This window comes from Ananas comosus, unplaced genomic scaffold (genome assembly GCF_001540865.1).
Source record: "Ananas comosus cultivar F153 unplaced genomic scaffold, ASM154086v1, whole genome shotgun sequence".
Classification (NCBI taxonomy): domain Eukaryota; kingdom Viridiplantae; phylum Streptophyta; class Magnoliopsida; order Poales; family Bromeliaceae; genus Ananas; species Ananas comosus.
The window spans coordinates 36,184-62,034 of NW_017893415.1; the positions used below are offsets into that span (position 1 = coordinate 36,184).

At 40.6% G+C, this 25,851-nt stretch overlaps 1 long non-coding RNA gene across 2 annotated transcripts; it reads left to right on the plus strand.

Moving 5' to 3' along the window:
* Window positions 1-15,068: 15,068 nt before the first annotated feature.
* Window positions 15,069-15,871, plus strand: LOC109705996. 2 transcript variants are annotated; one of them, XR_002214995.1, is made up of 5 exons: window positions 15,069-15,194; window positions 15,321-15,404; window positions 15,494-15,560; window positions 15,659-15,726; window positions 15,843-15,871. It is a non-coding gene; the product is annotated as an uncharacterized LOC109705996 (long non-coding RNA). The 2 variants fall into 2 exon arrangements; XR_002214996.1 differs by having other exon boundaries at window positions 15,846-15,865.
* Window positions 15,872-25,851: the final 9,980 nt, after the last annotated feature.

Here is a 25,851-nt window from a genome sequence, read left to right on the forward strand (position 1 = left end):
TGACCCAACTCCGGTGGCCTCTGACTACGGTGCGATACCTTTACCGCGGTCGCTCGCCGGCTCGCTCGGTCCCGGCTCTGTGGAAATAGTGGGGTGAGAACTACAACAAAGTTCCCAGTGGGTTCGGCCTCAACATCACCGACTTTCCCACTAGGACTAACTCAGGCATAATAGAAGAAATAGGCTATAATAGTAACCAAACTATACTTAATGCTAATATGCCTGAACAAATAGCAAGAAATATGCTCAACATTAATAAATGCAGGTTATGCATGTTCTTTAGTTCTTTGCACTTTACTCTTTGTTATTTGCTCTTTATTTTTTACTCTTTGCTCTTTAATCATTAAGGCTAACCCGGGGGTTTCGCCACATTAACTTGCTTCACATTAAGTCCATCATCGCAGGAACTCACCAGCTAGGACCGTCCTTACGGGTTTACTCCAACCCGGATGCATAACTCCGGAGCGCATCGCCCGAGGGGGAGCGACCGCCCTCGAGCACGGAACTCATAGCAAGTATGATCATATCCTTAACTCAAAGGATTATAAGTTCAATCTTGACTTTACACTAGCTCTAGTGTTCTTTACATCACTTTATGTTGCAAACTCATGCAATCACATTCTTTACATTTCCTTTACTCTTGCTAACTCTAGCATTCTTGTTCTTATTGCCCACTTTACTTTAACTTTACTCGTTGTCATTTTCATCATTCTTTACATCACTTTAGTTCTTTACATCACACTAACTCTAGTGTCATTTCACATTAGCTTTATCGAATGCCACTCGATCTATGTCATTGTGTCACTCTGTTCTTTTGCTCACTTTGGGTGCTCACTTTTCTCTCATGCATACACATAGGGTTTTGACATTATTAGGTTCTCAACCATCTCATTATGCAAGTTGTGCTCACAATCATGCAATCATCACATTTCATCTTTACTTTACCCTAATATGCATGCAACAATATTTATACATATGCTCAAGGAATGACACATTAGGCATAGAGAGATTTTCAATGAGTTTGAGAAGCACCACCCACCTCGTAGGCTTTTAAAGGTGCTCCGATGATTTTCTTGGGATTTTTAATCGCCCGGTTCACTACCTGCGGCAAAACGAAGCCCTATTAGGCCATTTTGCTCATATCTTTACTTTGGCTTTTCGTAACGTTAATCCGAGCGCACCAACGCGTCGGAAATACCCCCAATTAGGTTTTTGATGGGTCAATTTCACTTAGAAATCCCCATGAGCAAAAGCCCCAATTTGGTGCCCTAGCTCCAATGCATATACAAAACCTAGGGTTTGATCTCATTGGGAAGCAAAAGTAGCTTCATTATACTCTAAATAGTCCATTAGAACCATTCTTAGGCTTTCCAAAATCCTAGTTTGGATTTCACCATGAGAGGTGGCCCAAGCTCACCTCTAAAGCAAACCAAGGTTTTGATCTCTTTAGAAGCAAAAGAAAGCTTCAAAACTCTTTAATCATTCCATTAAAACCGATTTCTAGGTCATTCAATCCCATTTTAGGGTTTTAGCATGATTAGGGTTGAAGCTTACCTCAAAGCTTTCCCTAACTTGCACTAGAGAGGAAGAAGATGAAGCCTCTTTGCTCCAAAAGCTTCTTCTTCACCTTCTTCTCCTTCTTTTCCTTCCTTTCTTTCCTTCTTCTCCTTTGCCTTCTAGAGAGAGAGAGGGAGAGAAGAGAGTGTTTGAGAGGGTGGGAATGAGAGAAAAGGCTCTCTCAGCCCTCTACATAACTATTGGGTTGCAAAAATGCAATAAAACCCCTCAACTTTTACCTCGTGCACTGCCTGGACTGGGCAGTTTTCGGAGGCAGAGACCGGTCTCCCCGAGCAGGGACCGGTCTCCGAGAGCTCTCCCAGCGCAGCCAGGGCTGCTGCGCGCGATGCATCCGGTCTCTCCTTGGGGGACCGGTCTCTCGGGGACCGGTCTCTCGGGTAGGGACCGGTTCCCGAGAGCTACTTTCTCAGGACTTAGCCGATTTTTCGGCTGTCTCATTTCATACGCGTTCGGGGACCGGTCTCTCCCACCAGGGACCGGTCCCCGAGAGCTCAAAATCTGCAGTTTTGCAGAATTTGATTCTTTAGCTCTCGAAAACCTTCCACAACTCACTTTTAATCATCTTAACACCTTCAGACTTTCCGAAGTGTTCCATCCTCGCACTTTGGTCAATTTGACTAAAGTTCGACATTTTTATTTTCCGAATTTTCGGTATATTACAAAGTCGGCGAAGAACCTCGCTTTTGTTGTTACCCAGCAAACACCCCTGTGGCTGGATATGGAGCGATTAAACCTTGAAGTGGTCGCTCCTGAGGTTCCGACTCAGTTGATGGCACTCGTTGTCCAACCGACCTTGTTGGAGAGGATCAAAGATCTGCAACCGGCAGACCCGGAACTCCAAAAGGTGCGGCGAAACATCGAGAAAGGGCGTGGCAGCGATTTCGAGGTAAACGCCGATGGTGCGCTTCGGTTTCAAAACCGATGGTGTGTGCCGAAAGATGGAGAGCTTCGTGAATTGATTCTACAAGAAGCGCACCGATCTCCATATGCCGATCACCCGGGTGGCACCAAGATGTATCAAGGACTAAAGATGCACTATTGGTGGCCGAGAATGAAGAGTGACATTGGACGCTTTGTGGCGAAATGCTTAACATGCCAACAGGTGAAGGCCGAGCGTCGATTTCCAGCGGGAAAGCTTCAAAGTCTACCAATCCCCATTTGGAAATGGGAGGATATATCAATGGATTTCGTGGTCGGCTTGCCTCGCTCAACGGACGGCCACGATGCAATTTGGGTAATTGTGGACCGATTGACAAAGTCGGCTCACTTCTTGCCGATCCACACCACGTGGTCGGGCGACAAGTTAGCGCAGGTATACCTTGATGAGATAGTGAGACTGCATGGGGTGCCGAAATCGATCGTGTCGGATCGTGACCCCCGGTTCACTTCACACTTCTGGAAAAGCCTGCAGAAAGCCCTTGGCACGCGACTCGATTTTAGCACCGCATTTCATCCTCAGACTGATGGGCAAACAGAGAGAACTATTCAAACTCTGGAGGACATGTTGCGAGCGTGTGTCATTAACTATAAAGGAAGTTGGTGTGACCATCTACCTATGGCCGAGTTCGCCTACAACAACAGTTATCATGCTAGTGTGGAGATGGCACCGCTCGAGGCTCTCTATGGGCGGACGTGTCAATCTCCTATACACTGGAGCGATGTTGGCGAGCGTGCTGAGTTCGGCCTAGATGTGTTGCGAGAAGCGGAAGAGAAAGTCCCCCTTGCTCGCAAGAGATTGCTCGCGGCGCAGTCGAGACAGCAAAGTTACGCAGATAGGCACCGTCGAGATATAAAGTTCGCGGTAGGTGACCGCGTATTCTTGAAGGTTTCACCGATGCGAGGTGTGAAGCATTTTAAAGTGCGGGGAAAATTGAGTCCCCGATACATTGGACCATATGAAATATTGGAGCCAGTCGGCACGGTGGCCTACCGACTTGCTCTACCGCCGAAGCTTGCGGATGTACACAATGTGTTCCATGTCTCCAATCTCCGCAAGTACATTCACGACCCCGAGCATGCGATGCTATATGAACCGCCGGAACTTCAAGGAGACTTGAGCTATGAAGAGTTTCCGGTGGGGATTATCTCCCGAGAGGTGCGAAAGTTGAGGAATCGAGAAATTCCTTATGTGAAGGTCAGGTGGAGCAATCACGAGGATCGCGAAGCCACCTGGGAACTCAAGGGTCTAATGAGAAAAACACCATCCTCACCTATTCAAGGAGTAAGGTATGGGTTTAAGTTAAAGTTAAGAATTGAGTTAGTTTCGAGGACGAAACTCCTTTTAAGGAGGGGAGGATGTAAGAAAGTGAATTCTCGAAATCCGAGGATTGTACTTCATCCAGGATCGACTGACTGTCGAGAGGATACCCTTTGTGGGAGCTAAGAATGTCCAAAACACAAAAAGTGCTTTGGAGTTGAGTCCGCGGGAGCAAATGGTGCAAACTGCACTTTTGGGCTGATGTTGCTCTCGGGGAACGGTATCTGGAGGTGAGATACCGGTTCCCTCGGCTGGGTATAGCAGGGTTGCTTGGTGCAACCGGTCCCTGGCAGGGAGGAACCGGTTGCCGAACGTGGTCCCAGCGAGAAATGCCGAAATTTGGCTAAGTCCTGAAAATCGAGCTCTCGGGGACCGGTCTCTCAGGTGAGGACCGGTCTCCCGGGGAGAGACCGGTTCCCAAACGCGTGCGCCCGAGGGAAGCTCTCGGGGACCGGTCCCAAGTCGGGGAGACCGGTCCCTCCGCACGAAAACTGCCCAGTAAGGACTGTGCAATGGATGAAAAGTTGAGGGGTTTTTATGCAAAATGGCCTTTATTAGTGTAACACACTGGACCTTTGCAAATTGCGAGGTTCAAGTGTTTGATCTGTGTGTCGAGCTTTTTCAGACTTCCTGAAAGGTCGTAGACAGTGTTCCGACCTATGGCTCGTATCCCGAGAATTGTGGTTTTAAGCTGGTGCCAAAAGCCAAAAAAGATTGGACCTTGGTCAGTTCTCGGGTAGCCTGCAGCAGAGCTTGTACCGGAACAAAACTGGCCTTGTACCGGTACAAGGTTGATGGTTGTACCGGTACAGCCATCGGGCTTGTACCGGTACAGAGCCACAGACCCCGCAACCCGAGCCTCGGGTTTGCATTTTCGTGGTCCTTGTACCGGTACAAGGACCCGTGTACCGGTACAAGGCGGCAGATTCCGTGCAGTTTGAACTACAGGGGGCTTTTTGTGTTTGTCGCCTATCTATTAGTAACCCCACCCCCCTTAGGGCTTCCCTGAGTGTCCCAGCAGCAGGAGAGGAGGTAGGGGAGTTCTCCACACCCTCCCTCTCTATTTCTTTGATCTTGGTTGGTTTATTTGGTGATTAAAGCTTCTCTTTCTCCCTCTTTTTGCTTCTTGGTGCTCTCCCTCCATGGAAGGAGCTTGAGGCTTGGTTTTGGAGCTCGTTTGAGGGGAGATTTTCAGATCTTGAGGACTTGGACACTTGTTGGAAGCTTCCAAAGAGGTTAGAAGCTTAGTTTTCCCTTTTATCCTTAAATTATTGGATTTCATGAGTTGAAACCCTTAGAATGTGGACTTAGGGTTTGTTTTTGGGGGTTTTGGATTTGGGGCTCCTTGATCTAAATTGATGGAATTAGAACTTTGGTTTAGGTTGGATTTGAAGGGTTTTCACTCTCATTTGGAGATTGAGAGAAGATTTCACCTCACAAGGTGAGTTTTGCCCCTTTTCTTGTATTGGTTAATGTTTAACCTAGGAGTTGTTTACCCGATGGTTGTAACTCTTCGTTTCACATCCTTAGGGTATTAGGAGACTAGAGGGCACTCTCGTGGGAGCGAACGAGGAGTTTCGTTGTCATCGGTGGGTTTGGCTTCGTGGAAATGGGGCGAAATGGCCCCTATGCTCTTTCTACTTGTTGTAAAATATTTTTAAATTCATTTCTATGCTAAATGGAATTTCTATGAATTTTAGAGCACTTAAAATGCATGCCTTGTGTATTATGAAAAATTTCACTATATAGTAGAGCTATATGAGTAGAATGCATGCATACGGAAAAAGTGTTTATTTTGCAAGTGGAAAATACATCTCTTGTGAGGATTATGACTTGGAACATGTACTTTGGAACATAGTTGCCATGCTTTGACATAGAGAACAAGAGTATCATCAAGGGGCACTTGAAACTAGTAAACCATTAAACTGCAACGTAGAGACATATTGATAGGCCACTACGTATCTGCTATATTCCATGTTAGAGACATGTTGACATAGAGATAGGCCATTGAGATACTGGATATATTCCATGTTGTTAGACATGAGGACTTGGTACTTGAGACAGATCATTGCTTGCTTGCCATTGTGCTCTTTCGCACATGCTTGTGAGGGTCGCTCCCTACAAGCCGGCACTCCGGAGATAGCCATCGCGACATATGCTCGCCCGTTACTACTGGAGCAGGGTATGTGGAGCCGGTTACTACGGCCGGTTACTACTGGAGCAGGGTATGTGGTTTATAGTGATGCTTCACTTAATGGATTGGGCTGTGTATTGATGCAGGATGGCAAGGTGATCGCGTATGCTTCTCGCCAACTGAGGGAATATGAAAAGAACTACCCGACGCATGATTTGGAGTTGGCGGCCGTTGTTTTTGTATTGAAGCTATGGCGCCACTATCTTTATGGCGAGCGGTGTGAAGTGTACACGGATCACAAGAGCTTGAAATACTTATTCACTCAGAAGGAGTTGAACTTGAGACAGCGTAGATGGTTGGAGCTACTCAAGGATTACGTTCTTACTATTCTCTACCACCCGGGCAAGGCTAACGTGGTGGCAGATGCGCTGAATAGGAAATCGATGGAAAACTTAGCGATGCATGTTGTGACTCAATCGCAGTTGATCGAGCAAATGAAGCAGTTGGAGTTGGAGGTAGTGATCCCTAACACACCCTTGAGGTTGATGACCTTAGTAGTGCAACCTACATTGCTGGATAGAATTAAAGAAAAGCAAGTCTCCGATTTGGGATTACAAAAGATTAGAGGAAAAATGGTTGATGGTTGCACCGGTGATTTCCTTGTGGACGACCGAGGGTTGATGCGCTTTCGAGGACGACTATGTGTTCCGGCGGATTCGGGAATTAAAGAAGACATTCTTCAAGAAGCGCACCGGGCGCCCTATGCTATACATCCGGGTGGCACCAAAATGTATAAGGACTTAAAGTTGCTCTATTGGTGGCCTGGGATGAAAAAGGATGTTGGCGAGTTTGTCGCTAGATGCTTAACTTGCCAACAAGTGAAGGCAGAGCACCGAGTTCCCGCGGGGAAGCTTCAGAGTTTGCCTATTCCAGTGTGGAAGTGGGAGAAGATCACCATGGACTTCGTGACAGGATTGTCTCGCTCTCAGGCCGGGCATGATGCTATTTGGGTGATCGTGGATAGGTTGACGAAGTCGGCGCACTTCGTGCCTATTCATACTACTTGGACCGGAGAGAAGCTCGCACAAGTGTACCTTGATGAGATTGTGCGACTTCACGGAGTGCCTACATCTATTGTCTCGGATCGAGACACCCGCTTTGTGTCTCACTTTTGGAGGAGTCTGCAGGACGCCCTTGGCACTCGATTGGACTTCAGCACTGCTTTCCACCCGCAGAGCGATGGACAGTCGGAGCGCACTATTCAGACTTTAGATGATATGCTGCGGGCTTGTGTGATAGACTTCTAGGGAGGATGGTCGCAGCATCTACCTATGGCGGAGTTTGCTTATAACAATAGTTATCAAGCAAGCATCAAGATGGCGCCCTTCGAAGCACTTTATGAACGGAAGTGTAGATCGCCGCTTCATTGGAGTGAAGTTGGCGAGAGACTCGCTTTAGGCCCTGATGTGCTCCAGGAAGCTGAGGATAAAGTTCGCATCGCTCGGGAGCGACTTTTAACGGCGCAGAGTAGACAGAGGAGCTACGCTGATCGACGGCGGCGAGACTTGGAGTTCCAAGTCGGAGACCATGTTTTCTTAAAGGTCTCGCCGACTAGAGGAATAAAGAGATTTGGGATTCGGGGAAAGTTGAGTCCCCGTTTCATTGGACCGTATGAGATTTTGGAGCGTGTAGGCCCCTTTGCGTATAGACTTGCTCTACCACCGAACCTATCGGGTGTACACAATGTCTTTCATGTATCGGTCCTCCGGAGGTACATTCACGATCCAGCTCACGTCTTGGATGCTATACCAGTGGAGCTGCATGAGGATTTGAGCTTCGAGGAGCAACCTGTGAAGATTCTAGCTCGCGAAGTGAAGAAGCTACGGAATCGGGACATTCCGTATGTGAAGGTTCTTTGGAGCAACCACGGGGAGCGAGAGGCTACGTGGGAGCTGGAGAGCGCTTTGCAGGAGCGCTACCCTCACCTCTTCCAGGTGGAGTCTTGAGGTACATCGCATTTTGAGTTTCGCGGACGAAACTCCTTTTTAGGAGGGGAGAATGTAACACACTGGACCTTTGCAAATTGCGAGGTTCGAGTGTTTGATCTGTGTGTCGAGCTTTTTCAGACTTTCTGGAAGGTCGTAGACAGTGTCCCGACCTATGGCTCGCATCCCGAGAATTGTGGTTTTAAGCTGGTGCCAAAAGCCCAAAAAGATTGAACCTTGGTCAGCTCTCGGGTAGCCTGCAGCAGAGCTTGTACCGGAACAAGATTGGTCTTGTACCGGTACAAGGTTAATGGTTGTACCGGTACAGCCATCGGGCTTGTACCGGTACAGAGCCGCAGACCCCACAACCCGAGCCTCGGGTTTGCATTTTCGTGGGCCTTGTACCGGTACAAGGACCCGTATACCGGTACAAGGCGGCAGATTGCGTGTAGTTTGAACTGCAGGGGGCTTTTTGCGTTTGTGGCCTATCTATTAGTAACCCCATGCCCCTTAGGGCTTCCCTGAGTGTCCCAGCAGCAGGAGAAGAGGTAGGGGAGTTCTCCACACCCTCCCTCTCTATTTCTTTGATCTTGGTTGGTTTATTTGGTGATTAAAGCTTCTCTTTCTCCCTCTTTTTGCTTCTTGGTGCTCTCCCTCCATGGAAGGAGCTTGAGGCTTGGTTTTGGAGCTCGTTTGAGGGGAGATTTTCAGATCTTGAGGACTTGGACACTTGTTGGAAGCTTCCAAAGAGGTTAGAAGCTTAGTATTTTTTCCTTTTGATCCTTAAATTATTGGATTTCATGAGTTGAAACCCTTAGAATGTGGACTTAGGGTTTGTTTTTGGGGGTTTTGGCTTTGGGGCTCCTTGATCTAAATTGATGGAATTAGAACTTTGGTTTAGGTTGGATTTGAAGGGTTTTCACTCTCATTTGGAGATTGAGAGAAGATTTCACCTCACAAGGTGAGTTTTGCCCATTTTCTTGTATTGGTTAATGTTTAACCTAGGAGTTGTTTACCCGATGGTTGTAACTCTTCGTTTCACATCCTTAGGGTATTAGGAGACTAGAGGACACCCTCGTTGGAGCGAACGAGGAGTTTCGCTGTCATCGGTGGGTTTGGCTTCGTGGAAATGGGGCGAAATGGCCCCTATGCTCTTTCTACTTGTTGTAAAATATTTTTAAATTCATTTCTATGCTAAATGGAATTTCTATGAATTTTAGAGCACTTAAAATGCATGCCTTGTGTATTATGAAAAATTTCACTATATAGTAGAGCTATATGAGTAGAATGCATGCATACGGGAAAAGTGTTTATTTTGCAAGTGGAAAATACATCTCTTGTGAGGATTATGACTTGGAACATGTACTTTGGAACATGTACTTTGGAACATAGTTGCCATGCTTTGACATAGAGAACAAGAGTATCATCAAGGGGCACTTGAAACTAGTAAACCATTAAACTGCAACGTAGAGACATATTGATAGGCCACTACGTATCTGCTATATTTCATGTTAGAAACATGTTGACATAGAGATAGGCCATTGAGATACTGGATATATTCCATGTTGTTAGACATGAGAACTTGGTACTTGAGACAGATCATTGCTTGCTTGCCATTGTGCTCTTTCGCACATGCTTGTGAGGGTCGCTCCCTACAAGCCGGCACTCCGGAGATAGCCATCGCGACATATGCTCGCCCGTGCGGGATTGGGCGCCGAAGTGGATTGCCGTGGGGGAGGCTCATCCCTAGAGTGGGGATGTTGACTACCACGGGGCCATTAGGCATGGCGCAGGCCAGACAGCCTTCGGGTGGGTCTTATATGATTGGGACTTGGTGACAGAACATGCTATGTGAACTTTATAACTGATAAAGTGGACTTGGACTAGAATAGTAAACAATGACATTTTGCTATTACATTGTGGACTTTGGGTAGTTGCATAATCATACTTTATATGTTGGGTGTTCATGTGCATATAGCTAGTAGTTGCTTTCTTACTTACGTAAATCATGCTAAGTAGAGAGATCATGATTATTGGATACTCGTTTATTTATTTACTTACAATGCATTTATCACTTTTGTTATAGCTGTACACTGACCCTCTTTTATAATTTCGGGCCTAGTGGTGCATTTCACTGAAGTCAGTAATTGCCCACTGGGAACTATTTTTAATAGTTCTCACGCCCCTGTTTCTATGTTTCCTTTTCAGAGCCTTCGGCACCGGCGAAGGCACGGGATCGCGGCAAGGGTGTCGCGTAGCTAGCTCGCGGAGAGTTCTTTTGCGCTAGGTGGTTACTCCTCCATTTTATATTTTGAGAGAGAGAGGAAGAAGTTTTGTACCATGTATAGAGAGACCACCTTGTACTCCTTTTAGCACTTGTTATGGGATCCCTATTGTACTTACTTTATGTTTTTATTTAGTGGACTTTCAGCTTTATGTCCTTTCCCTGTTATAGAACTAGTTATACAATGCTCTGATATCACTAGATCTCTTGTATTATTGTTTTATCTATCGAAATTTTTGTAGACGCCTTATATGTTTTAGACGTATGGCGGGTCTGGACACGCGCCGGATAGACTTCCGCTGAGCCCCGGGGCGTGACAATTAGAGTGGACTGAGCCCTCTCTCTCCCTCATACCCATCTCATTTCCCTCTCTCAGACTTTCTTTCTCTCTTGCTCTCTCTCTCTCTCTAGAAAAGAAAGGAGAAGGAGAAGAATAAGAAGGAGAGGAAGGAAAAGAAGAGGAAGAACAAGAAGGAGAAGAAGAAGGAGATCAAGAGGAAGGCCTTGGATACCTTCATCTCCCTCTCCTCTTCTCTTTGGTGTTGCTCTTGAGGTAAGCTACTAAACCCTAGCTTCTAAATTTAGGGTTTTTGGGTTTTGATGCTTTGGAATGGGTCAAATGAACCCTAAACAAGCTTCTAAATAGATCAATCCCAAGAATCTAGGGATTTATTGGATGGTTTGCTATAGGTGCAAACCTAGGGCTCCAAATTGGGGTTTTTGTGAAAGTATGAGATTGATCTCATTTGAAGCCTTGGAAACCCTATTGTTAGGTCACAAAACGTGGGGGCGAAGTCAGTTTTAGCATTTGGCTAGCCGGCGTAGAGTTCTCGGCAAAATAGGGCCGGGATAGTGTTGATTTGGGCAAGGAAGGCTAAACCTTTTCGTAAAGTTCGCCGAGGAGCGTTTCCAAAGCCTCTACATCTGTAAAAGGTGGGGGGTGCCATCCCGAAGCTTTCGAACTCCTTTCTATGTCTTAGATTGCATTTAATCTCATCTCTTCATGTTGCATTGTAGGATTGCATAGTAGCACCATCCCTTGCGCTTTCTAAATGATAACCTAGTGTACTTGGAACGCTTGGTAACTTAGATAGGTGAGGATTGGGTCGGAACGTGGATCCTATGATGCTAGAGATAGAGATGAACCCGATGGGGGTGTTGATGACATAGAAAGTAGTGTTATTGTTAAAGAACAAACTAGTGGCATCAAAACATTGAACGATGACGAGTGACATTAATGTAGTGTAAATGACACTAGAGGTCGATGGACCTAGGGATAGGCGGATCCCTTAGAAAATGCCTTGTGAACAATGAATTTAGAAAAGATAAATAGCATTGCATGAATGTCGGGAACAAATGATTCCGCGAGAGATGTTGATTCTAGTTGTAGAGCATCCTCACTTGGAGAGGACTTCATTGGGTTGTTGACTCTAGTTGTAGAGCATCCTCACTTGGAGAGGATTTGATTGGGTTATTGACCCTAGTTGTAGGGTATCCTCACTTGGAGAGGATAGATCTAGCTCACAGTCTGCGTTTGGGATGGTATAGCCATCCAATCCCCACATGGAGGGGATTGTCGTCGAGTACTCCGGAGTGTCGCGCGACTAGGACCACTTGGAGGTCCGGACCACATGAAGGTCCGCAGACGGTCCCGGGCTTGGGTGCACTTAGAGCTCCCTCCCCACTTTGGGATTGAAAGGTGAGTTATAGGCGAGCCCTAAGTCCTCGCCACAGATTGGGTAAATGGAAAGAGTAAAGGTTAAATAATGTCATTGAACATTGCTATTCGAACATGGATCGAATTTGTTAGCATGGTAGCAAACCTTTATTATATGATGCATGCATTCATATTCATAATTATGGGCATAGTAGCATAGTTTTTCTACTATTGCATTTACAGTTTTCAGATACATATCTATCTATCTATCTATCTGTTGTTACTTGTGCCCACTTGGACCTAGTGGGGAGATCGGCAGAGTCGGCGGCCGAGCCCACTGGGAACTATGAAAGATAGTTCTCACCCCACCCTATTTCCAGTGGTAGGTTCAGGGCTGCAGAGAGAGGACCACGGCAAGGGCATCGCGCCCGATTAGTGAGACCGTGGTAGTATAGTAGCTTTCCTTTTTGCATTAGTCACCTATGTATTGAGAGAGAGATTCCTTGTAGGTGAGGATTTGTAGAGCTATGTATTTTGGATGAAAAATGTATTCGTTTAAAGAAAATGATGTAAATGAAAAGAACGAACTAATGTAATAGTTAGTAAAGTACTCTCTTTATTTCACTTGTTTTATCTTGTGGATCGCTTGCTCTTTGTATTGTTGGCACTGTTTGTGCCCTTGTGATTGTGTATGCTTAGAATTTAATTTCCTGGGTAAATTCTTGTACACATTCCTGTTGTTGAGCCTTGGGCGGACAGGGGAGGTGCTGTCCGTTCGGCGGCCTGGCGCCGCTGCCGAACAGTGGCAAATTGGTAGTGGTTTCTAGGTGGGGCGTGACAGTCAGAGTAGCAATATAAAGTGATGGAAAGAACACTAGAGTTAGTGTAATGACATGATTGAACTTATAATCCTTAGAGTTAAGGATTTGATCATACTTGCTATGAGTTCCGTGCTCGAGGGCGGTCGCTCCCCCTCGGGCGATGCGCTCCGGAGTTTTGCATCACGGGTTGGAGTAAACCCGAGGACAGTCTTAGCGGGAGGAAGCTGAGGGCTCGCGATGATGGACTTAATGTGAAGCAAGTTAATGTGGCGAAATCCCTGGGTTAACCATGAAATTAAAGAACAAAGAATGAAGAACAAAGAACAAAGAGTAAAGAGAAAGAACAAAAAAACTTGCATAATCTGCATGAGTTTTATATTGAGCATACTTCTTTCTTTATTGTTCAGGCATATTAGCATCATGTTATAGATTGGTTACTATATTCAGCTTATCCTTTTTATTATGCCTGGTCCTAGTGGGAAAGTCGGTGATGTTGGGGCCGAACCCACTGGGAACTTTGTTGTAGTTCTCACCCCACTATTTCCACAGAGCCGGGACCGAGCGAGTCGGCGAGCAACTGCGGTAAAGGTATCGCACCTTAGTGAGAGGCCACCGGAGTTTGGTTTACATTTTGGTAATATAGTACCCTATGTTCATCTTTTGTATTTGATGATTAATGATGTAAAGAAAAGAATGTAAAGCTCACTTTTGAGGTAAATGTGATGTACGAAGGAAATGATGAAATGTTGTAATGAAATATAAAGAATCGAAAAAAAGTTGAAGTTGGATATAATGTATATGATCTAAATTAAATCATAGTACAAAATGAATGTTAGTTTTCCTTTCTCTCACTTATGGCTATTGCTTACCCTCGTGTAAGCCGTTTGTGTATGTTTTCGCTAGTGCACTTTTTTTTTGAAAATGTACATGTGATGAGCCTTGGGCGGACAGGGAAAACTCTGTCCGTTCGGCATCTGTTTGACGTGCTAGGGCCGGCCCAAATTGGTATCTGTCCCGGGGTGTGACAATCTACTATTTCTTTCAGCTTTGTACAAGCATTGTAATAGTTGCATGTTACAGCTGATTACTATCTATTCTCTTTTCTTGCCTACATATGCCTGAATAGACCTAGTAGGTGAGTCGGCGAGGTCGGCGGCCGAACCCATTGGAAACTTTTAGTAGTTCTCACACCACTAACCATGCAGATCCTAGCGCGAGCGGAATGGCAGAGATCGCGGCAAGGGCCCGGCATCTTAGTTAGTGGACTCCAGAGTTTAGCGGTATACCCATTTTGGCTTTCTGTTATATATATTGGAAGTCGAAGAAACATGTAAATGAATATATAAATGAACATGTAAATGACTGAATGTTATAGTTATTCAGTTTTACAATTTAGTTTTAAATTTTTGAAAAATACAGTGAATGTATGTTTAGTTATGTTTACTTTCACTTGCGCCTGTTGCTTGCCCTCGTGTAAGCCATGTATATTGAAATGTTATCCTAAGAATTGTTTATTTTTTTATACATGTACTCGTTATTGTTGAGCCTTGGGCAGATAGGGAAGGTGCTGTCCGTTCGGCGTCTGTGTATGGAACCGAATCGACCAAATTGGCGATAGCGGGACGTGACAATTTGACTAAAGTTCGATATAGTCTACTGAAGTTTCGGTATATTACAGCGGGTTTGCCTCATATGCAATCACAAACTCATACGCAATCCTTGGCGCTTCAACTGAGCACGCTGTCCACTTGCAACTCAATGCGATCCCAATTTCATTTTTATTATACAAATTAATGCAAATGTATTGTTAAAAAAAAAAGAATAATTAAAGATCTATTGTAATACACTGAACTTCGGCAAACTGTGAATCTGAGGGTTGGAATAGTGATTGGAACTTTTCTACAACTTTTGTAGGATTCTTGAGAGGCTTCAACAAATTACTGGAGCAAGCAGATAACTGGAAATGGAAAAGTGCATTGAAGTTGCATTATTCTATTGCAATGTTCTGAAATTGGTCGATTACGAATTTCGAATGTGGGAAATGGTAAATGAAACTACCTTACATATTCTAAAGGGTTTGGACAAATTTTTGGATAAGTTAGAGGGTGATTGGAAAGTTAAAAGCAAGAAAGTGCATTGAATGGCGAAATTCAGCATTTTTGCATTGTGTACCGGTACAGACATTACCCTGTACCGGTACAGCAAGCAGCAGCAGCAGCAGCTGCGTGGCAGCAGGCCTATTTTAGTCTTTTGACACTCAGCCTTATCTCCAAATGACCCAGCTCGACTCCTGAAGCTGCTGGAGGGTCCATGGAGCTCAGAGGAAGGGTTTTGCACCTGCCCCACTTTCTCTCTCTAGGTTTTCTCTCTCTTCGAGTAGAAATTGTTGATTTGCGCCTATTTCTCGCCGTTCGTCGCGCTAGCTGGTTTGTGGACTTTGGAGCAGCTACGAGTGGGTGGAAAGGACTCGCATGAGAGGTATTTTCGCAGCTCCAACTTTCAGGGAATCTGAATTGAAGTCTAGGGAGGTAAACAAGCTAGTTTCTCTCTCTAGTTCGAGATTAGTGATAGTTTTTTATGTTGGTTCTCAATTCTTGCTACCAGCTGGTTTGAGATAGTTTAAAGCACCAATTGAGGAGTGGTTTTGCTGTATTTCTTCACCCCAAAGTCAGAGTTAAAGCCTTCGAGGTAATTCATGAGTTTTTCTCTATTTCGATGATGAAAACGATGAAATTAGCGAAGTCATGATGTGATTTTGGGATGTTTGCTCACAGCAGGTTTCCAAATTAATTTGAGCTGAATTTGTGACCTTGGGGACTGGTTTCGAAGGTGTTTCAACCTGGGGTAAGTTGAAATTTCAGTTAGAAATTGGATTATGTAAGATTCCGACAATACTACCTAGTATACGAGTTTGTTGATGTCGTTTTGATGAATGTTCACAGCGAGGCTGCGATTGACTTTCAGATTATCTTTGGCTGATATGTGAGGGCAATTAGAGGCTTAACTTGAGGTACTAAACTAGCCCAAAACAGAGATTCAAACTATTATTTTGTATTAAGTGCAATTTGTGCCGAAATTGGACATTTCGGTCGTAGTGTTGATACGCTTTTCGTGTTTCGGTTTCAGCAGAGTGGGGCACCGTTGAGTTGAGTTTCAGGACTTCTTGTGGCTGGATTGAGCTTAGGGATAGGTGGGTCTGACCTTCTTGAAATGGGTGAATTCCCTCTATGTCTCCTTTGACATCCGAGTTGAAGTTATTCCATATTCATGTGAATATATGTATAGTTCAAGGCATTGAGATGTGCATTAATGTGTAGATCATATTGGATATGATAGCATCTTTAAACAGTAATGAAAGGTTCAGGATTTGTTCACTGTATATGGTTGCATGTTAAAGTATTACGTGTTCATGATAGTAGTAGCTTGAATATGCAATTTTAGCTTGATGCTATCCAAGAGGATATAATGATAAGTTCGTGAATGGACTAATTAGTTCTGTTGAACCACAAAGAAATTGATGTATTTAGGATTGAGCTATGCAATGTTATATAGCAAGTATAATTGCTATACTCTGAAAGATTAGGTAAAGGCCTTTGTTTCGCATATGCAATTCTAATTGTAGAATGAATGGCATAGAGATCATGTGAAGAGTGTTTTATCACCTGTTTTACTTGCTTGCATTACCCTGTTAGTTTCTACTTTCACATGATAGACTTGTATTAATTGTATGCGTATATGTTCTAGTAAGTAACTAGACTTTCATATGATGGCATAACTTGAATGATTATTCAACTGAATATAATCTAGTAAATAACTAGATTTGGATATGATAACATACTTGTATAGTCAAGTAGAGATTTATATTGGACTACAGGATATGTGCCATGAGTCTATGAACAGAACCTTAGTAAACCACTTTCCTTATGTGTAAGGAGTAGTGAGAGATTGTGAGTGACTGACCAGGTATAGCCTGATAGAATCACTAGTGTGGTGTAAAGCTTTAACTTGTTAAGTTATATTGAATCTTGTCAACAAGTTGTTGATACTGATTTATGATTGGGTACTACAGTGCCGACCTTGGGTCGAGTTGAGATTCCATGTCAGAGACATGATGCTGTTGAGATATTTGTACCCTGGACTATAGCTAGCATGCCATTATGCTCTTTCGTACATGCTTACGGGGGTCGCGCCCCCCAAGCCCCGCGTTCCGGAGTGACTTGAGTTGAGATCCCATGTCAGGGACATGATGTTGTTGTGAGACTGGTACTGTGGACTACAGCTTACATGCCATTGTACGCGTTTGCACACGCTTGCGGGGTCGCTTCCCCCCAGGCCAGCACTCCCGAACAGCTTAGCGACAGATGCTCGCAAATGTACGAAATGAGCGCCGACATGGAATGCCGTGGGGGAGGCTCATCCCTAGAGTGGAGATGTTGACTACCACGGGGCCATTAGGCACGGCGCGGTTTGAACTTACCTTGTGTAAATCCGTTGGAAATTGGGTTATGTCAAGTATTTTAACCTTAGCTGGACAGAGTAGTAAAGTTACTATATGTCTTGGGTTAAGTGAACTTATTGATGAACAGACTAGAAAGTTGACATCATGTTTGGTTAGCGACATAAAGAACGTTTCATTCTTGCTAATGTAGAAAGTAATCACATGATATTATCTGTAATTTCGGTAATAATGAATTATCTTGCTTGCAATCTGGTATATGTTTAGTTAAATTGTCAAGAACATGATTGATAGAATTCATCCTGATAATTGATACCTGCAGTCTAACGATATGTATTGATTGTTGAGTAAATAGCATGAGTAGTTTATTTTTACATTTGCTTATTGCATTTACTGGCTTATTGCACTTATTTTCTTATTGCATTTACTTGCTTACTTATCACTATCTACTCATGCCACAGTTGACCTAGTGGTGTTCTTCGCCACTCTTGGCGGCTTACCCACTGGGAACTATTGTTTAATAGTTCTCACGCCCTCTTTGTTGTTGTTTTTACAGAGCCTTCCTCGCGAGGGGTCAGCGGTTAGCTAGAGCCTTTTTGGACGTGTACTAGATCACCTTCAACAGTTTATATAGTTTAGTACAGAGATGTATATTAAGTTTTTGTTAATTGTACGTTATTCTTATTTCTTGTATTAAGGTTTGGATTGTATAAGTTTTAACTTAAAGACTTGCTCTGATTACCTGGTTAGAATTGAATGTTTTCACTATATGGTTTGTAGACGCCTTGTGTATACTTGAGTTGTGGTATACACGGCGGGTCTGTGCACGAGCCCGGATATGCTTCCGCTGGTATCCGGGCGTGACATCTATCCATATTAAAAATGGATCATCGAGCGAAAACAAGCATTGGCAAACTCTGATACTACTATTGGATAAAATTAATATCCAAAACAAAACGTAAAAATCATATAGATTTTTACATCTTTCGCTGCAGAATATATTACAATTACTAGGATCTGATCTCGTCTTATTTTACGAACTCTTTGATCCACCAAGAATCTATCTCGCATGTTGTTCTTTCTCGTTGCAAACCGGCTATCAGAGTCGATCGCAGCACCACCACCCAAATCCCTAGGGTTTCTGATTGTGCCCTAGAGCGAACCAAAGAGAGAATTTTGGTGGAGATATTATTTTAATTTTTTCGTACCCCTGTATGTGGCCAATACCTCATGTATTTATTGGTCATAAGGGCGACATTAATCCTAATCCTATTTTGACTAAATCTTTCATAAATAAAGATTCAAATAGATTATAATCTATCTCTTAGATTTATTTCTTATCCCATATAGACTAGAAATATCTCAGATAATTATCAATATTTATTTCTTATTCCATATGGATTGGAAATATTTTTGATAAGTCCCAATATGGACAAATCCTAACAAAAAGGATATTAATAGAGATAGAAAAGAAGAAAGAGTTTGAGAAATAAGAAGAAATAACAAAACTCAAAGCCGTGAGTTAGTAAGAGAAGAAAAAAGGGAGAAAGAGGGAGCTAGTGGACAAATTCCACAATCTGCAGCTTCTCTGCTGCTGCAACGGAATGTAGCTACGATGGGTTAGAGCTTCAAGATATGCAGCAGCGATTTGGCAAGTTCGAAATTGTTCCATGTACCGGTCGTATAAATAATCTTGTATGCCATATTTTTAAAATGTTATTATCACAATTTAATTAGACTTTATAAATGTTTATGTATAAATGTTTTATATAAAGTAGATTACATTTATCTGATTAAATTTTAATTTTATAATATTAATATTAAGAAAATAATTTTAGTGCATGCAATGCACCAATAGGCTGAGTGTTTGTAATAATTTTTATAGTTAAGAAGAAAATGATAGTGTTTGAGAAAGAATATTTCATACATCAAATGTTAAAATAAATTATATATACTATATTTTTAATATGTCATTACAAAAGTATAAAGTATGTAGTTTCTTACGCTTAGTTTTTTTATATGGTGTAGATTGTATGTATAAAATACAAAATTTTTCATGCATCCTGAAATTTAGTAAGTATGTTTTATTTTTTAGCATTAAATAGCATAATTCATATGCTAAAAAAAAATAAAGGCTGGGGGCTCACCCAACATTCTTCCTACCCAAATTGATATGAAGTACGTGTATAGCTAGAAGGCCACAAAGTCAACAAACGTGCTTTAGATAATAGATATAATAGGGTGGAATTAGCGAGCGGACTCGGTTCGATCGCGTTGGTCCCGCTCCGATATTTTGGTACCTATTCAGCTTCGCGAGCTTGCATAAAATCAGAGAGCGAGCTTGACAAAAAAAAGCTCGAAATTCATTTTCAAGCGAGTTGAGTATTACTCGGGGCATCAGTGACTCGAATTAGGCTCGAAAAGCCCGAATATACTGATATCTATATATATATACATATATATATTTAATATATTAATATACATTATTATATTATATATATATTATGCTATCAAAAGGTATAGATACTGATGCTTTATTTTTTAATTTTTAGAATCAACTAATCATTTTTTTGAATATAATACAATTATTATCTTGTGAGACATCATTTAAGGATATTATTTAATTCTAGGAGGGGACCGCAATCTTGCGCTTACATACAATTCTTAATTAAGGGTCAAAATTCGGAAAAATCAATACTCTTATTTTCGAAGTTAACATAAAAGTATTAGAGGATCTGGGCTTTCGACCTTTTTTGGATTTTTAGATCATAATCATTCTTTGAACTTGAATACTATTATTATTTTGTAGCGGGACCACTCAATCATATTATTTAATCCTAGGGGATGCCACAATCATCCCAACCATACAATTTTTAATCAAAGGGTCAAAAATTCAAAAACATTAAATCCTCTATATTTTCGATAGCATCCCAATCATACAATTTTTAATCAAAGAGTCAAAAATTTAAAAACATCAAATCCTCTATATTTTCGATAGCATAGTAGTTCTACACCATATATATATATATTAAAAAATATATAAATATAATATATTTTAATTATATATAGGCTGAGTGAATAATCTGAGTTTAGTTAAAATTGGGCCAATATTGTTGGCCTATAAAAACAAACCTAATAGACAAATAAAATAGCAAAATTTTACTAAATTTATATTTCCTTTCTTTCTTTTTTTCTTTCACAGAGCTCTAAATTTTCAATATGTTTCTCTCTTTCTATTTTTCTGTCTCTCACCCCAAGTGGCCAAACCGGTAGCCCTCTAAGTTACCAAGTAACATCATATGCCCGCCGTTGCCTACCTTGCTTTAATTGTATGCTTGAGAAAATATACAAAATATTTTTAAAGTAAAAAATTATTATTCATATAAAATTTTAATTTTAATTATATATGATTGGATAGTTTAATCCAATATTTATTTATATAATTTATTTATTTTTTGACTGTATAAATGAAAATGAATAATATGGAGATTGAAGGCGGAAGAAAAGACATATGAGGCTGAAAAAATTAGATATTCAACTCATAAATTATTTTTTTTCATATTATAATACTATATTTCATATAATTTTTTGTATTTTGAACTATTAGACATATTTTTGTATCAAATTATAGATAATGTTCTATACAAATTAAACTATTGATCGTATAATGTTGAGAATTTCAAGCGGCTCGTTTAGGGCTCGAGCTCGCTCGACTTGAAATTAGGCTCGCTCGAGCTCGGCTCGAATTAATTTCAATCCAAGCTTGAGCTTAAATTTAAGCTCGAAATTAATTTCAAGCCGAATTTGAGCCGAGGTAAGCTTGCTCGAGCTCGGCTCGTTTCCACCCCTACTAACCCTAAGGCGAACCATAAATTGTTCTAACATGATGCCATTATCATTATAACAGCACATTTCTATCATCCAAATACTGAATTCTAATAGCACCAAGAGCTTAGTACTATTAATATAATAGTAGCCTAATCGAAAATCTTTGCGTTTTACTTACTAATATAAATTCACTACCCTATTTCATGCAAATTATTATAATGACACAAAAAATAAACTACATAATAGCATATTACAGGATGCCAAAATAAAATTATGCTTAACCACATAAAAGCTAATTGAGTTTACCTTATTTCGATATCCCACAAGAATTGTAACTCTTTCTACAACTTACTTTCATATATGTTCAGAAGATAACAAATAAATAGCTCTCTGATTTTTTTAGAAAATTTAACTTTGAAACTGTTATTAAAGAATAACCCTAATTGCCTTTTTAAGGTGCATTCCTTTGTTGAACCTAATTGCCAACAATACATTGCGGTAATAAACACCACTTAAGAAATGATATTCACGTACGAGATCAAAAGTTTGAATTTCTGTATCAACTTCTTAGTTAAGATACTTAATCAAGAAAAATCTAAAACTTTCTGAGCACTATACACTATAGGGAAAAAGTTTCGAAGATTAATTCAAATTTTCATGTGGTAAATAACACTAAAGCGCGATATGAATAATATGTTTCGTTCGACATAACCGTCTTCAAATAGAACTTATTCTTTTTTCAGCACAATATCATTTTCTTTACATGGTTTTATGTCATTTTTGAAGTTCGATCGACCGAGACCTCGAATTAATCGCGAGAAACCTGGATGGGGGTGTGAAACATATATTTTTCGTGATTAAAATATCAGATGGAATGAATGACGGATCACTTGAAAAATAATTAAATTCTCTTACTCTCGGTGGGGCTTAATTTTGTTGGGACCAGATGTCCCAACTGCTTCCCAACTGCTTCTACCAAAAGCAGTGGTGGCATGCATGAAAGCTAAAAGCCCTCTAATTTGTTGGTGCGCATACAAATACACCCTGTCATGTTGGAACTAAAGAAGAAAAAGGCTTTTGAGTGGAGAGTACGTAATAACTAATGGGGTTTGATCAAACGTACCATGGTACATAACATTTAAGGACTTTAGAACCAAAGTTTAAAAAGCAATGTGAGAGACGATTGGTTGGGAAGGTGTGTGATTAGTGGGAGTGATTGATGTTATAATATACCTTCGGGTTTTTTTTTTTTTTTTTTTTTTCGGCGTCATAATCAATGGTTTTAGGTGACCTGAAAATGTGACACTCGTAAAATTTAAAATAGTTAGATATATAAAAATATAGTAGAATTAAAACTCTTAATTCGATTATAATATTTTGGCCAGTGGTTAGACCTAACAGATTAAAAGAATTAAGTGTGCAAAAGCTAAAGTAATTCTAGAATAGGTGACCTCCTAGAGAAGTGGAACGCCACAGTTGATATCAGAGTCAGTCATCAGACGAAAGTATGAGATAAGTCTCGACAGAGTCATGATCTGGATAATAAGGTAAGTCAGAATTTGAATGACTCACATAGTTAGGAATGTAAAACGGGCAAGGCAACATGTGGGCCACCCGGCCCGACATGGCCTCGGGCCGGGCTACAGCAGGGCATGAGTACTGTAGCACCTGTGCTGGGCCGACCCGGCTCGAGCCTTTGGGCCGTGCTATGAGCCTCTCCCTTGGGGCCCAACGACCCGGCACAGTATACGGTTCAAGATGGGCCTGGACCGTGCCGAGCCGAGGAGAGGCAGGTAGTCCGGCACGGCATGACTCACTTGGGTCGTGCCAGCCGAGCCAGCACGACCCCGACCCAAGGCCCATGTAGGGATGTCAATGGGTATAGATATCCGAAATTTTATCCGAATCCGAACCTGAATGAAACGGATATATCCGATGGATATGAATATAAAAAATAAAAACTCGACGGATATGGATTCGGATATGGATTTTGATTGTACCCGACCCGAACCCGAACCCGACCCAAACCCGAATTTATTTTGTATTATATATAATATATATAAAAATTTAATGTTATATTTGAATTTGTATTTTAAAAATTTAGATTTAATATAATATATTTTGAAATATTGAAAAAAGAAATAATTGTTTCAGGTTCAAATTTTCGGGTTCGGGTTCGGGTTCGAGTTCGGGTTTCGGATTTTTGGTCAGGTTCGGGTTTGGATATAGATTTTTAAAATCCGTCGGGTTCGGGTTCGGGGTCGGATTCGGGTCTCGGGTTTGGAGTCCGGTTCGGGTTCGGGTTTTTAAAAATCCGTCCCGAATCCGACGTTGACATCTCTAGGCCCAAGGCAAGCCTTGGGATATGAGGTCCTTTGCCCTCCTCCCTAGGAGCTCTCCTCCCAAGGTGAGAAGTCATTTTGATCCAATGGACCAAAGAATTTTGATCCATTCGATTAAAAAAATCCATCTCATTTTCTTTTTTTTTTTTTCAAAAAAAGTAATACAAATTTATTTATTTAAAAAAAATTCATATTTACTTTATTATAATTATTTTTATAAATTTTTAATAATTTAATCAAAATATTAATTTAAATAAAATATCTATTGTTTATATTTTTAAATTTTATACTAAGTTTTAAAAAAAATTAAAAAATAAATACTTTAAGAGGCAGGCCTGAAGCACACCCCGTGCCTTCCAGGCCAAAGAGCCCTGTCGGGCAAGAGGCTAGGCAGCTCAGGCCCAGTTGCGGGCTACGCCGGCCCCTAGCCCGTTACAGGCCGGCTAATGTGCGGCACGGCCCACATTACACCCCCTACACAAAACATAAAATGTACAAAAACCCTTCGAGCTTTAGCTTTTTCGTAAATAGGCGTTTAAGCTTTCAATTTTACTATTAGATTCCCAAACTTTATCGAGTAGTGCAATAAGCTAGCCCTCTTCTTAATTAAAGTTACTAATTCCACGACGTCTCTATTGATCACACGTCTTGCACATAATCTCGTAAAGCCTCAAATGTTGAAAAAAAAAAAATTCTATTATTTCTCTGCAATTCTGATAATTAATTAAGTATAAAGATTGAAGAATAAGGTAAATTTCACTTCGGTCTTCGTATGTTAGGACGGGAAAGTAAATATTTTTCTACCTTGAAGCTTTATCTGAATGGTTGTGTAATTAATAACTTCAATTGAAAAGAGGACCCATTGTACTATTTTATAAAGCTTAGGGAGTATAATTATCAAAATTTAAAGTCCAGACACTTATCTGCAAATAAAAAAAAATAAATAAATAAAAAACTCTATTTTTTATTCTCATTTACTACTCTATTTGAGACAGAAGTGAATTTTTGACGAATCATAAAGGATCAACAAAAAGAGGCCCCTCAATCTTTCGCTCCATTTTTTAGCAGGTTGAGGCTGTTTTTTTCACTTTCAGCTTCTACTTATCGCCCCATTCAGGATGGATCGGTATGGGAGCTCCATCACCCTAGATCCATCGGAATCCCTGTACCCAACCTGTATAAAATTTTGTTTTAATTTAAACTCTACACTTATCACTGTATTAAATAGGTTGAATATATAGATTGATCACTGAAAGCTAGATGAATAAATAGACAAGTTTACTAGTTCTATTAAGAAAAAAAAAAAAAAACTCTTTTATTAAGTTTAGATATTATCATATAAGTTGTAACTTAAGGAGTTGTTCAATTTATAAAAACTAATGTGGTGTGACAAATCATTATTGTAAATAAAAGTTTTGCATCTGATTTCAACATTAATCCAAAAAAATTATGTGAGGATATAATTAAGAATTTGTAATTTAAAACCCCAGATTCGAACAGAGAGCATTTAAAATAACTTAGTTGACTTGACCAGACCAATCGCGTCACCACAACTATTTACATGATTAGGAAAATAAAAAGCACCTTAATTACAAAATTATATGTATTGCATTTTAATAATTTGACCCGCAAAATGACAGAGGAGAAGAGCTCTAATCAACTAATTATTTTTTACAACACAAATGATAAAACAAATGCCTATGATATACGTGTGCCATACAAAAAATTATATGGAGAAACTGTTATTTTCCAATAATTAAATATACTAGAAAATAATAATTTTAATATTTATTTATATTTAATGCTATCTCTAACTCACTCATGTTAAATATTATTTGAACAATCGTTATTTTCCAAATAACTTGAGCTACTAAACAATTAACGCTGTTTATAATATATATTTATGTTCGACACCATATACTGCATCTTTAAAGCTATAATATCGAGGTTTCAAAATTTGTGAGTTTTAGCCACTTGATTTTATGAATCAAAAAATGTTTCTCTTTTTATAGTTAATCTTTTGAGGATGCTCTGATTTTATATTTATGGGTTCTTTTTAGGGATAATTTCATCAATACCCCTCTAGGAGACAGTAATTTCATAAATGCCCCTCTAAATTAGAAAATATCAACACTACCCCTCTAAAAAGTAAAACTATTCACAAATACCGTTAAGACTAACATTCCGTTAAAAAGTTATCTAAAATTCTATAAATACCAATTTTATCATTATTTCTAATTTAACTAAGTGTAATAATTTAAGATTAATTATATGATTAATTCTTAACATTTCAATCACATAATAATTCAACATTCTCTTTAAAATTTTACAATTCAAGATCTACAGTCTATTAAGTGTAATAATTAAATCTTGTTATAATTTTTCGCTTTTAAATTATATAATAGTTGTAATACAATTGTCCATTGTAGTATTCAACATTAATTATTTCAAGATTCTTTTTTTGAATTTTATTTAAATAACTCACATAAGTCATATTAAAAACATTTTG